Genomic DNA, 10,524 nt, shown 5'->3' on the forward strand with positions numbered 1-10,524 from the left:
CAGACTGGGTGGTTTAAACAACAGAATTTTATTGTCTCACAGTGACAGAGGCTGGAAGTCCAAGATAGAGGTGCTGGCAGGGTTGGTTTATTCTGAGCCTCTCCCCTTGACTTGCAGATGACACATTCTCCCTGTGACCTCACATAGTCACCCCTCATTCTGTTTGGTCTGTATCCTAGTGTCTTCTTCTAAAGATACTAGTCCTATTGGATTAGGGCCTACCCATATGGCTCCATTTTATCTTAATCACATATTTAAAGTCCTTATCGCCAAATACCATTACAATTGCTTTTTGTTGTTGTTGTTGTTGTTGTTTTTGAGATGGAGTCACTCTGTCAACCAGGCTGCAGTGCAGTGTCACAATCTTGGCTCAGTACAACTTCTGCCTCCTGGATTCAAGCGATTCTCCTACCTCAGCCTCCCAAGTAGCTAGGATTACAGGTACACACCACCATGCCTGGCTAATTTTTGTATTTTGAATAGAGATGGGGTTTTGCTATGTTTGCCAGGCTGGTCTAGAACTCCTGACCTCAAGTGATCTGCCCACCTGGGCCTCCCAAAGTGCTGGGATTACAGGTGTGAGCTACCACACCCGGCCCAAATACAGTCACATTTTGAAGTACTGGAGGTTACGGCTTCAGCGTATGAATTTTGGGGAAACACACCTCAGCTCATTCTAGGATCACCGTTAAGCGTTGGGAAACCCTCTCCTCGTTTGTACTCACAATGGGTCTGTGATACAGATTCTCAAAAGCTGTAAATTTGCAAAATCATTGATAGGAATGCATGGTTTACAGATTTGTTGATCATTTGTGACTGCTCAGCTTCTTTTTTTTTTTTTTTTTTTTTTTTTTTGATCCCTTGGCTAGAGTCAGGGCAGTTTGAGGTTGGTTCCATGGAGTCCTTCTACAAAGATCTTTCATGTCAAGCAAATACTTCATTTAGAGCACTGTAGGAGGTGAGCAGGCAACTGTCGAAGACCTTGGAACAGTCAACAAGTAGGGTACCCGCCAATGACAATTTTTCTGATTCCACAGTACCAGAAGGCCGATTTCTTAGGCAGTTTCAGTTTCTTGTATGTATCAGGCACTGTGCTAGGTGCTGGCTGTACAATGATAAAGTGTCCTCCCTTACTGAGTTCACAGTCTATCAGCCTAGTGGGAAAGAACAGAGAACATAAGGAAAATGCACAAGGTGTGCTATATATGTTTAACTGTGCATAGTACATACAAAAGCCATACAGCACAAGTAAAGCCCACAGGACATGCTTACAAGCAAGCACTGTCTACTTCTTAAATCAACTGTAATACATTAATTCCAATCCCCACATAACAGCTATCTTCCCCAGGAGTATTGACCAGTACTGCCTACCCGTTTTACTTGGTAAATGTCACAAAGCAGACCACCAGGTCAGTTCAGTTCAATTCTCCTTGATGCAAGGTTACCTGAAGGAGGGTCAAGTTCTGTCCTTGGAGTTCAGACAGTAGATGCCAGTCCCGATGCTGTTCATAACTCAATATAGGCCTCTGTCTCTCCAGAATATGATATATTTTTTCTGTTATCTTCTCCTTTATGTTCTTAATCATATAAATTGTAGTTATATTATTTTATTTATTTATTTTTCACATTGGCTTAAATGTCCTTGCCTGCTAATGTCAATACGTGAATAACAAGTGAATTACATTTATCCATCTTCTGTTTTTGTTATGATCATTTGGTGTCTTTTTTTTTTTTTTTTTTAGCATGTCTCATACTTTCTCCTGAGTGCTGGACATTTTAAATGGATACTTATTTAGGACGTGGATGATGTTTTCTTCCTCTAAAGAACAAGAAAAGTTTTCTTTTTTACAGGCAAAGGGAGAACCAGGCATTACCTCGATCCTGGCCAGAGTTAGTTCTAGCCTTTGTTAGGGCTGGTCTATTTGAACATTATCTTAGTACTGGTACTTACTTCCCAGCTGCGTTCTTTAGCTCTAGTATGGGGTATTTCTCGGTCTCAACTACAACCCGTGTGCATTTATCAAAGCCCTCCCACCTTGGCAGAGCTAAACTCCAACTTCTGTTTCTCCAACACTACTCAGGTACTGAAATCTCTGCCCAACTTTTAGCTTCCTGGGTGCTGTTTTCTGCTGTGTTTCTCGGAGTCTCTTCCTGAACATGCAGTTTAGGAGACGGCCAATAATTGGAATGAATTTCTGTCCCCTCAGCCCAATAAGAATTCCATGTTACGTTTGAGCATTCTCTCCTTCATTTGGAAATGACCCTCATGAGAAAAGCCAGGCAAAAGTGAATTTTGCCTTGGATAATTTTCTTCTTTCAAGGAGTATAACTCTCCAGCTCAATTCATGACTGCATTGTTTGCTTTCGTAGGCATTCAAACAGGTTGGGGTGTGTGTGTGGTGGGGCAGGGTGTGTGTGTGTGTGTGTATGTGTGTGTGTGTGTGTATGTTCCACATATTATAGTTGTTTTTATGGAGGGGAGAGGTACAGACGTCCCCAGCTTACAATGCTTTGAGTATTTTTCCACTTTACAATGGTGTGAAAGAGGTATGCATTGAGTATGCTCCTTGACTTAAGATTTGTTTACTGGGAGGTAACCTTATTGTAAGTTGAAGAGCGTTTGCATTCCAGCTATCTATTGCCACTCTGAAACATCCAACTGCAAAACTCAGCAGCTTAAAACAACAATTTATGGTTCTATGAGTTGGCTCAGCTGGAGAGTTTACTTGGGAATGTTCATGCAATTACAATGAGATGGCAGCTGAGCGGTGGTTATGTGAAGCAGACTGTACTGGACTTGTAAGATGTCTTCTTCATTCTTCTGTCTCTTTCTTCAGTGCTCCTTGACTTCTTTTGCTTTCTACTAATTATCTCAGCATCCAGGGCCTAGGCATCTCACAGCAAGATCTCAGGTTACTTATGCTTCTGGCATTGTGACTCACTGCTGAGAGGCAGAAAGCAGAAATGTCCAGGTTTGATAAGGGCTGCATCTGTAAATGGCACAGGATAATTATCATTGTATTTTACCAGTCAAACAAGTCACAAGGACCACCTAAATTCAACGGTAGAGAAACAGATTCCACTTCTTCATGGGGAGTGGCAAGGTCACACCACAGAAGAGCATGTTAGATGAGATAAGAGTGTGTGCAATTTTGGTAAATACAAGCTACCATAGATGCAACCTATTCTTCCATTGTTTGATTTACGATTTTTTCGCCTTATGAAGGTACAAAAGTCATATGCATTTGATGTACTCCTTGACTGAAGATGAGCTTATTGTGGGATAGCTCAACTAGGTTAATGAAACACCATAAATCTTTTAAATGGGAAGTCCCAATCAAAACTGACTGAAGAAGATGCGAAAAATCTGAATAGGCTGGGAGCAGTGGCTCACACCTGTAATCTGAGCACTTTGGGAGGCCTAGGAGGGTGGATCACCTGAGGTCAGGAGTTCAATACCAGCCTGGCCAACATGGTGAAACCCCGTCTCTACTAAACATACAAAAATTAGCTGGGCCTAATGGCGCATACCTGTAATCCCAGCTACACTGGAAGCTGGGGCAGGAGAATTGCTTGCACCTGGGAGGCGGAGGTTGCAGTGAGCAGAGATGGTGCCATTGCACTCCAGCCTGGGCAACAAGAGCGAAACTGTCTCAAAAAAAAAAAAAAAAAAAAAAAAGAAAAGTCTAAATAGTCTCATTACCATTGAGTCAAGTCAATAGTTACAAGTCTTTCTTAAAAGAAAATACCAAGATGACCTAACAGTTAAGTTCTGCCAAGCATTTAATATACAAAGTCGAGTTATCATAAACGCTTCCAGATCAGAAAACAAGGAAACATTATCAAACTTACTGTATTTGTGAATCTATTTGTGCTACTATCACGAAATATCTGAGAACGGGTAATTTACAAAGAACAGAAATTTATTTTTCACAGTTCTAGAGCTAGGAAGTCCAAGATCAAGGCGCGAGCAGGTTCCAAGTCTGGTCAGGTCAGCTCTTCATTTCCAAGATGGTGCCTTGTTGCTGCAATGTTCCCCTCTGGAGGAACATTGTGTCTTTGACGGCAAAAGAGATGGAAGGGGTGAAAAGGGTTGTACTCCCTCTGTCAAGACCTTTTGTAAGAAACCTAATCCCATTCATGTGAGTGTAACCCTCATGACTCAATCACCCCCTCAAGCCCATGCCTCTCAACATTGTTGCATTGGGGATTAGGTTTCAACATGAATTTTGAAGGGGACAAAAACAGTAGCATAACCTTAATTCCAAAACTATACAGACACACCACAGGAGATGAAAATTGCCTGCTAACTTTATTCAGGGATATTGAGGCAAATATCCTAATGAAGTATCAGTAAAACAATTGTGTTGACTAAGGTTCTTTGAGAAGAAAAAGTGGGCTTAGATGTACAAGATACTTATAGAGAAGGATAAATGGGAAGAAGTAGGAGTAGACAGGTGAGACTTCAGGTTTTAATTTAAGTCTGACACCAGTGAAAGGAGAGAGGGAAGGATGGAGGAATAAGAGTACCTCAGATTGCAGGGCAGACTCAAGAAAATTTGGGCCAAGGCAATGAGGGGGTCCTAAAGTCAGTCACAGCTTAGAGGAACTTTATGTCTCATAGGAATGGGTCAGTACCATGATCTTTACCACATGCAGTCATTGTTGGGAGGAGCCTGGGGGAAACATGCTTTTGACTCAGATGTAGTGATAAATCCAGAAGGGTGGCAGGTGGAGCTGTCACTTAATGATGCTCCCTGAAACAAGAGATGTTCATGATCTATTTTCCTTGCCACCACACAAATCTAGCAATGTATTTTTAAATGTTTGTATGTATTATCAATGTATAAAGATAATATGCATGTTGGATACAGCTCAGAAATGTAATAATATTCAAAATTGATTTACACAATTTAATACATTAAGAAATTAAAGGAGAAAAATGGTGAGATGCAATGGCTCACACCTGTAATCCTAGTACTTTGGGAGGCTGAGGTGGGTGGATCACTTGAGCCCGGGAGTTTGAGGCCAGCCTAAGCAATATAGTGAAACCTCATCTGTGCAAAACATTAAAAAAATTAAAAAGAAAATAATTTAAAAAACAATTAGATGGGCATGGTGGTTCATGCCTGTAGTCTCAGCTACTTAGGAGGCTGAGGTGGGAGCACTGCTTGAGCCCCAGGGGTTGAGGCTGCAGTGAGCTATGATTGCACCACTGGACTCCAGCCTGGGCAACAGAGTGAGACCCTCGCTCAAAAAAAAAAAAAAAATAGAGGAAGAAAAAAAATTAGAGCAGAAAATCGTGTGATGGAGAGAGGAGAAAGGAAAAAATCTGTCAGACAGGCAGTTAGGGTGGGTCCTCAGCTGAGTTCTTTCAAACAAAAGAACACCTGAAAACTCAAGCTGCAGGCACGGATAAGGGAACTTGCATAAGGGGGCTTGCTTGAGACATGTCTACAACCATACAAATAAGAAACACTACACAGGTGACTTGTCCAGACATGCTTGCAGTGGAAAATTCTGTCCCCTAACATGTGCACACTAAAGGGAACAAAGCAATAAGGAGTAACTCAACCTAATGGCCTACATGCACATTAGGAGGACAGGGTGGATCTACCAGAAATTCACACCTTATGCAAACGAGATGCCTAGCCCTCATCAGTTTTTTGTAAAAGCTTTTGCATTCATTTGTAAAAATGGCAACCCTTTTCCAGGCCCCCTCTCCATGGCACAGAGTTTTCTTCTTTTGCTCATTAAACTTTTGCTCCAGCCTCACCCTTTGTGTCCACACTCCTTAATTCTCTTGGTCTTGAGACAAAGAACACCAGGTGATACCTCACAATGAGAGACTGCTACACTGTGGTGTATTGGCGAGGCTGTAACATGATCAGCTTGAGATATATAAAAAATATTCCATAAAATTCAACATCTAATCATTATAAAAACTTTTGAAAAAATAGGAATATAAAGACTTTTCTTAACTTGCTAAAGGATCTATAAGAAACCAAACTTTGGGAGGCCAAGGTGGGGGTTTACTTGAAGCCAGGAGTTCAAGACCAGCATGGCCAGCATGGTAAAACTTCATCCGTACTAACAATACAAAAAAAAAATTTAGCTGGGCATGATTGTGCATGCCTGTAATCTCAGCTACTCAGGAGGCTGAGGCAGGAGAAACACTTGAACCCAGGAGACAGAGGTTGCCGTGAGCAGAGATTGTGTCACCACACTCTAGCCTGGGTGAGGGAGTAATACCCTGTCTCAAAAATAAAAAAAGAAAGAAACCAAGAGTAAATATAAAAAACAATAGTGAAATAATGTAACTAGTCCCTATAAGATCAAAAAAACAAGAATACCCACTATCCATCCCCACTCCTATCCAATATTGTACCATAGGGAAAAAAAAAAAAAAAGGTCAGGCACAGTGGCTCATCCCTGTAATCCCAGCAGTTTGGTAGGTCAAGGTGGGAGGATTGCTTAAGCCCAGGAGTTTGAGATTAACCTGAGCAACACTTATCTCTACAAAAAAATTAAAAATTTAACTGGACATGGTAGTCCACACCTGTAGTCCCAGCTATTCAGCCCAGGCGGGGCTGAGGTGGGAGGATGGCTTGAGCCTGAGAAGTTGAGGTTGCAGTGCACTATGATCCTATCACTGCATTTCTGCTTGGGTAAAAGAATGAGACCCTGTCTCAAAAAAATAAAGAGGTAAAAGGCATAGTAATAGAAGAGATTAAAATGTCATGAATTACAAATGATACTACTCTTCCTTATTTGGAAAATCCAAAGCTATTTACAGATAAATTATGTATAAAGAAAAGCAAAAGACCAAGAGGAGATAAGACACTGTAGATAGGATAAGATAAGATAAGATAAGATAAGTAAGATAAGATAAGAATGGGATAAGATAGAATAAGGAGAATATCAAGATAGAAAAACACATCCTACCCAATAGGGCTGTAGTAAAATGTAATAATGTAGACTGGGACGGAAACAGGCACCAAGGAAACATAATAAAGTACTCAAGAATGAACCCACATGTATGAAATTTTATTTTTGATAGAGCAAGCATTGCTCTAACGTGCATTAATTAGAAAATTACCTTGAGGAGGACCCTTAAAAGGGAGATGCCAGCATTATATACCCAAAAGTTTTTCTGACAGTTTTCTGTAACATTTACCCAACATTCTCTTTCTCTCCTCTGTCTTCTGACCTGAAGAAAAGCGTTCCTTCTTTAAGGAAAAGGGATGATGAATGGATGGTTTTAATGTCCCTTTATGATTTTTCAAAGATTTCTTTGACAATACACAAATTTCATACCTAATGGTCCACCAACTACAAACAAAATTAATTTTAGATAAATATATAGTCTGAAGTTAATTCTGGAAAGCCTATGTTATGCTTGACAATCTTAAAAATGTTTCTGTTCCTATTTGTTGCCAATTTCACCCCACAAATCTCATCTTTGAATTCCAATTAGATATGGATAATATAAATTACCATTGTAGAATCCAGGGTATGTAGGGTTATGAGTATAGTCAGATAACTGAATGTTCTCCTTACCACCTCCAGATAAATTCTCTTCTCCTCTGTGATTCACTGATCATAAATCAGTTTACTATGAGAAAAAAAGAAATGGATAGGTTGAGGTTGTCCCCAGGTGGCAGGTAGGATGAACTGCCTATAAAACAATGCAATCGGCTCCAGGCAGTACACATTTCAAAATGTTTCTCCCTATGGGGTTTGACAGATACAGACAATTTTTGTTCCAAATGCCATGTGCTTTAGCAAATCATTCTGCCTATTCTGAGTAGTCACCTTTCAAGCCATGAGTTACTGTGGAGCAAAATTTAAACAGAATGTCCCCCATGCAGTTCCAGTCTGTTGTATTCAAGAATTTGATATATTCAGACCTATGCCTGGCTTTCAGTACCATGAGCTAATGACATTTCTTGGCTTGACTATAAAGTTCTCTTGACAATATTGTGTGGATGAGATTTTACTGTTTGTGCTAAAATCAACAACAAAAGCAGGACTTGGTAGCCAACAACTATCTAAAGAAGGTCGATCCGAAAAACAACAAGGCGGCCTATTCCAAAACAACTCTGCATTCTTTTTTTTTTTTTTTTTTAAGGTTTTTTGGCTGTAAATTTATTCAATGCAAAATAATCCTCTTCAATTTTACTGAGGTGGCTGACCACGTTCACGACCAAATCTGCCTTTACACTGGAATTCGGTTGCTGACCCAGCCCCAGCCTCGGCTTTCTTGTCGGCACCAGGTGGCACAGCACTCTGTCCGTAGGTATCTCTGTCAGCTTCCCCTCTTGTGAGTCTCGCGGGTCGCTCACCCTCCAGACCTTTAGGCCGAGGCCTGCCAGTCTCTGGACGGCTACGGCGTAGGGTGGCAGGCACAATCTCTGGGGGCAGATGAAGGGTATCACGGAGATACTGGATACCCTCATTGGTAAGGTACCAGTAGAAATGTCTCCAGGCAAACTGTTCCTTCACGTAGCCTCGGGACTTGAGAGACTGCATGGCCTTCATGACAAGGTTGGGGCATATTCTTGTCTGCCAGCTGCGAGTGCTTAGGCATGTGGACATCCTTCTTGGCCACCACGACTCCCTCCTTAAAAAGGAGTTCGTAAACGGCAATCCGGTTCTTCTTAGGCATTGACATCTCGGCAGCTGCAGGGTCCCGCAACTCTGCATTCTTATAATTTTGTTAACGGACCTTCTTTTTAATAGGTTTCTGCAAATAAAGTTTGAGGTTATAAAATGTGAGCCTACTAGAATGACGCAAAGTTGAATTTCAAATACTGTTTTTTTGGATGTTCTAAAGATATGTTGTAAATGGATTTCTGCTAGGGATGGACCACTGTCTTCAGATCAAAGCTAGAGAAGATAAATTATGTAATCAAGCCAGCTGCTCAGAGAATATCGAGAGATTTGGGGTCTCTGGTTATGCATACTAAGTGCAAAGCTATCACATGGCCTGGGGGCGGGCAGGCTTGCTTGACTTCAATAATCAGTGTCTGCAGTAGGTAGCCTATCCTTGGGAAATGGGTGTCCATAACATTGGGCCCATGGGTAGCCTCTGGTCGGCTACCATGTCCACTCCACTGTTATGCACATTTTCCCAGTTCCAGGGAGATCAGTGCTGAGACTGGCTCATATTAATTGGCTGTGTCATTTTGTCCACTCGGCTGTTCAGTGTGACTTCTGTGGTGGGATGCTCTCTGGTGGCCATTCACATGTGATACAAAAACCTTGTGTATAAAATTTTTTGGATCACATGTTAATGTTTTTATCACTGTGCATCTCCATTTTGTCCGTCTACCTGCCTCTACCCCAGCCCTCCTTGCGTCTAATGGTCCGGTCCTTTTCTTTCCAGGTCTTTGACCAGCTGGCCATGCTGTTGATCTCAGCCTAGGAATATCTACATAATCTTACCTTGGGTTCCTTCCCCTTCTATGCCAGAAGCACCACTTGCATCCTGCTCATTGGGAAACTTTTTTCACCTCCCCACTATCTTTTATTTATTTATTTATTTATTTAGAGATGGAGTCTTGCTCTGTCGCCCAGGCTGGAGCACAGTGGTGCAGTCTTGGCTCACTGAAACCTCTGCCTCCTGGGTTCAAGCGATTCTCCTGTCTCAGCCTCCTGAGTAGCTGTGATTACAGGCAGGTGTCACCACACCTGGCGAATTTTTGTACTTTTAGCATAGGCAGCATTTCGCCATGTTGGCCGGGGTGGTCTCTAACTCCTGACCTCAGGTGATTTGCCCACCTTGGCCTCCCAAAGTGCTGGGATTACAGGCATGAGCCACCATCCCCGGCCCCCACTATCTTGGCTGTGTCATTTTGTCCGTAGTGGCCCCCACTATCGGCCCCCACTGGCCTCTGAATATGACAGCAATGGAATCCCCAGGTATTTTCATCATATACCCACAAACTAAGCCAACCCATATATAAACCAAACTCAAGTTGTTCCTCATCCATCTGGTTGTGTGGCATCTCTCCCCATAGGGCCATGGTGTGAGCTGGGGAAGGGGGACTAATGCAACCACGGATGGTGACTTGGGGACCTGGGCTGCCGGCTCCTGCAGCTTACCTGCACTCTCTGGCCCTGCTCAGGTTCAACTTGGGATGTATCATTTTCATCTTTACTAAGATGCAGTAACGGTAATTATTCCTCAATTTTCTGTAGATGACATGACCTTCCTTCGGAATCCAGGGGTCTGCACAGTATTTTTCCTGTTTGGAATTTCTGTAAATGACACACTGCTTCTTTTCTCACTGAGGACCCCTCCAACACCAAAACATCGGCTGGATGTTATGGCCAATGAATCAAGGCTGCTCATTCCATGGGCTGGACCTGCTGCAGAGCCCTTCCTTGCTCTGGACTCACAAAGCAGACAGCCCTCTGTGTTACATGGTGTATGGACCAGAACAGCATTCCATAAACCAAGAAGGTTCCAAAGAGGTTTAACAGTCTTTGTGCTGTTCTTTGGGGAAAGGGATGCAAGAT

At 42.2% G+C, this 10,524-nt stretch overlaps 1 pseudogene; it reads right to left on the bottom strand.

The window, feature by feature from the left end:
• Positions 1–8,110: 8,110 nt before the first annotated feature.
• LOC117082768 lies at positions 8,111–8,687 on the bottom strand (annotated as a pseudogene).
• Positions 8,688–10,524: the final 1,837 nt, after the last annotated feature.

The sequence above is a fragment of the Trachypithecus francoisi genome, unplaced genomic scaffold (assembly GCF_009764315.1).
Source record: "Trachypithecus francoisi isolate TF-2019V2 unplaced genomic scaffold, Tfra_2.0 Lachesis_group9, whole genome shotgun sequence".
In the NCBI taxonomy this organism is placed as follows: domain Eukaryota; kingdom Metazoa; phylum Chordata; class Mammalia; order Primates; family Cercopithecidae; genus Trachypithecus; species Trachypithecus francoisi.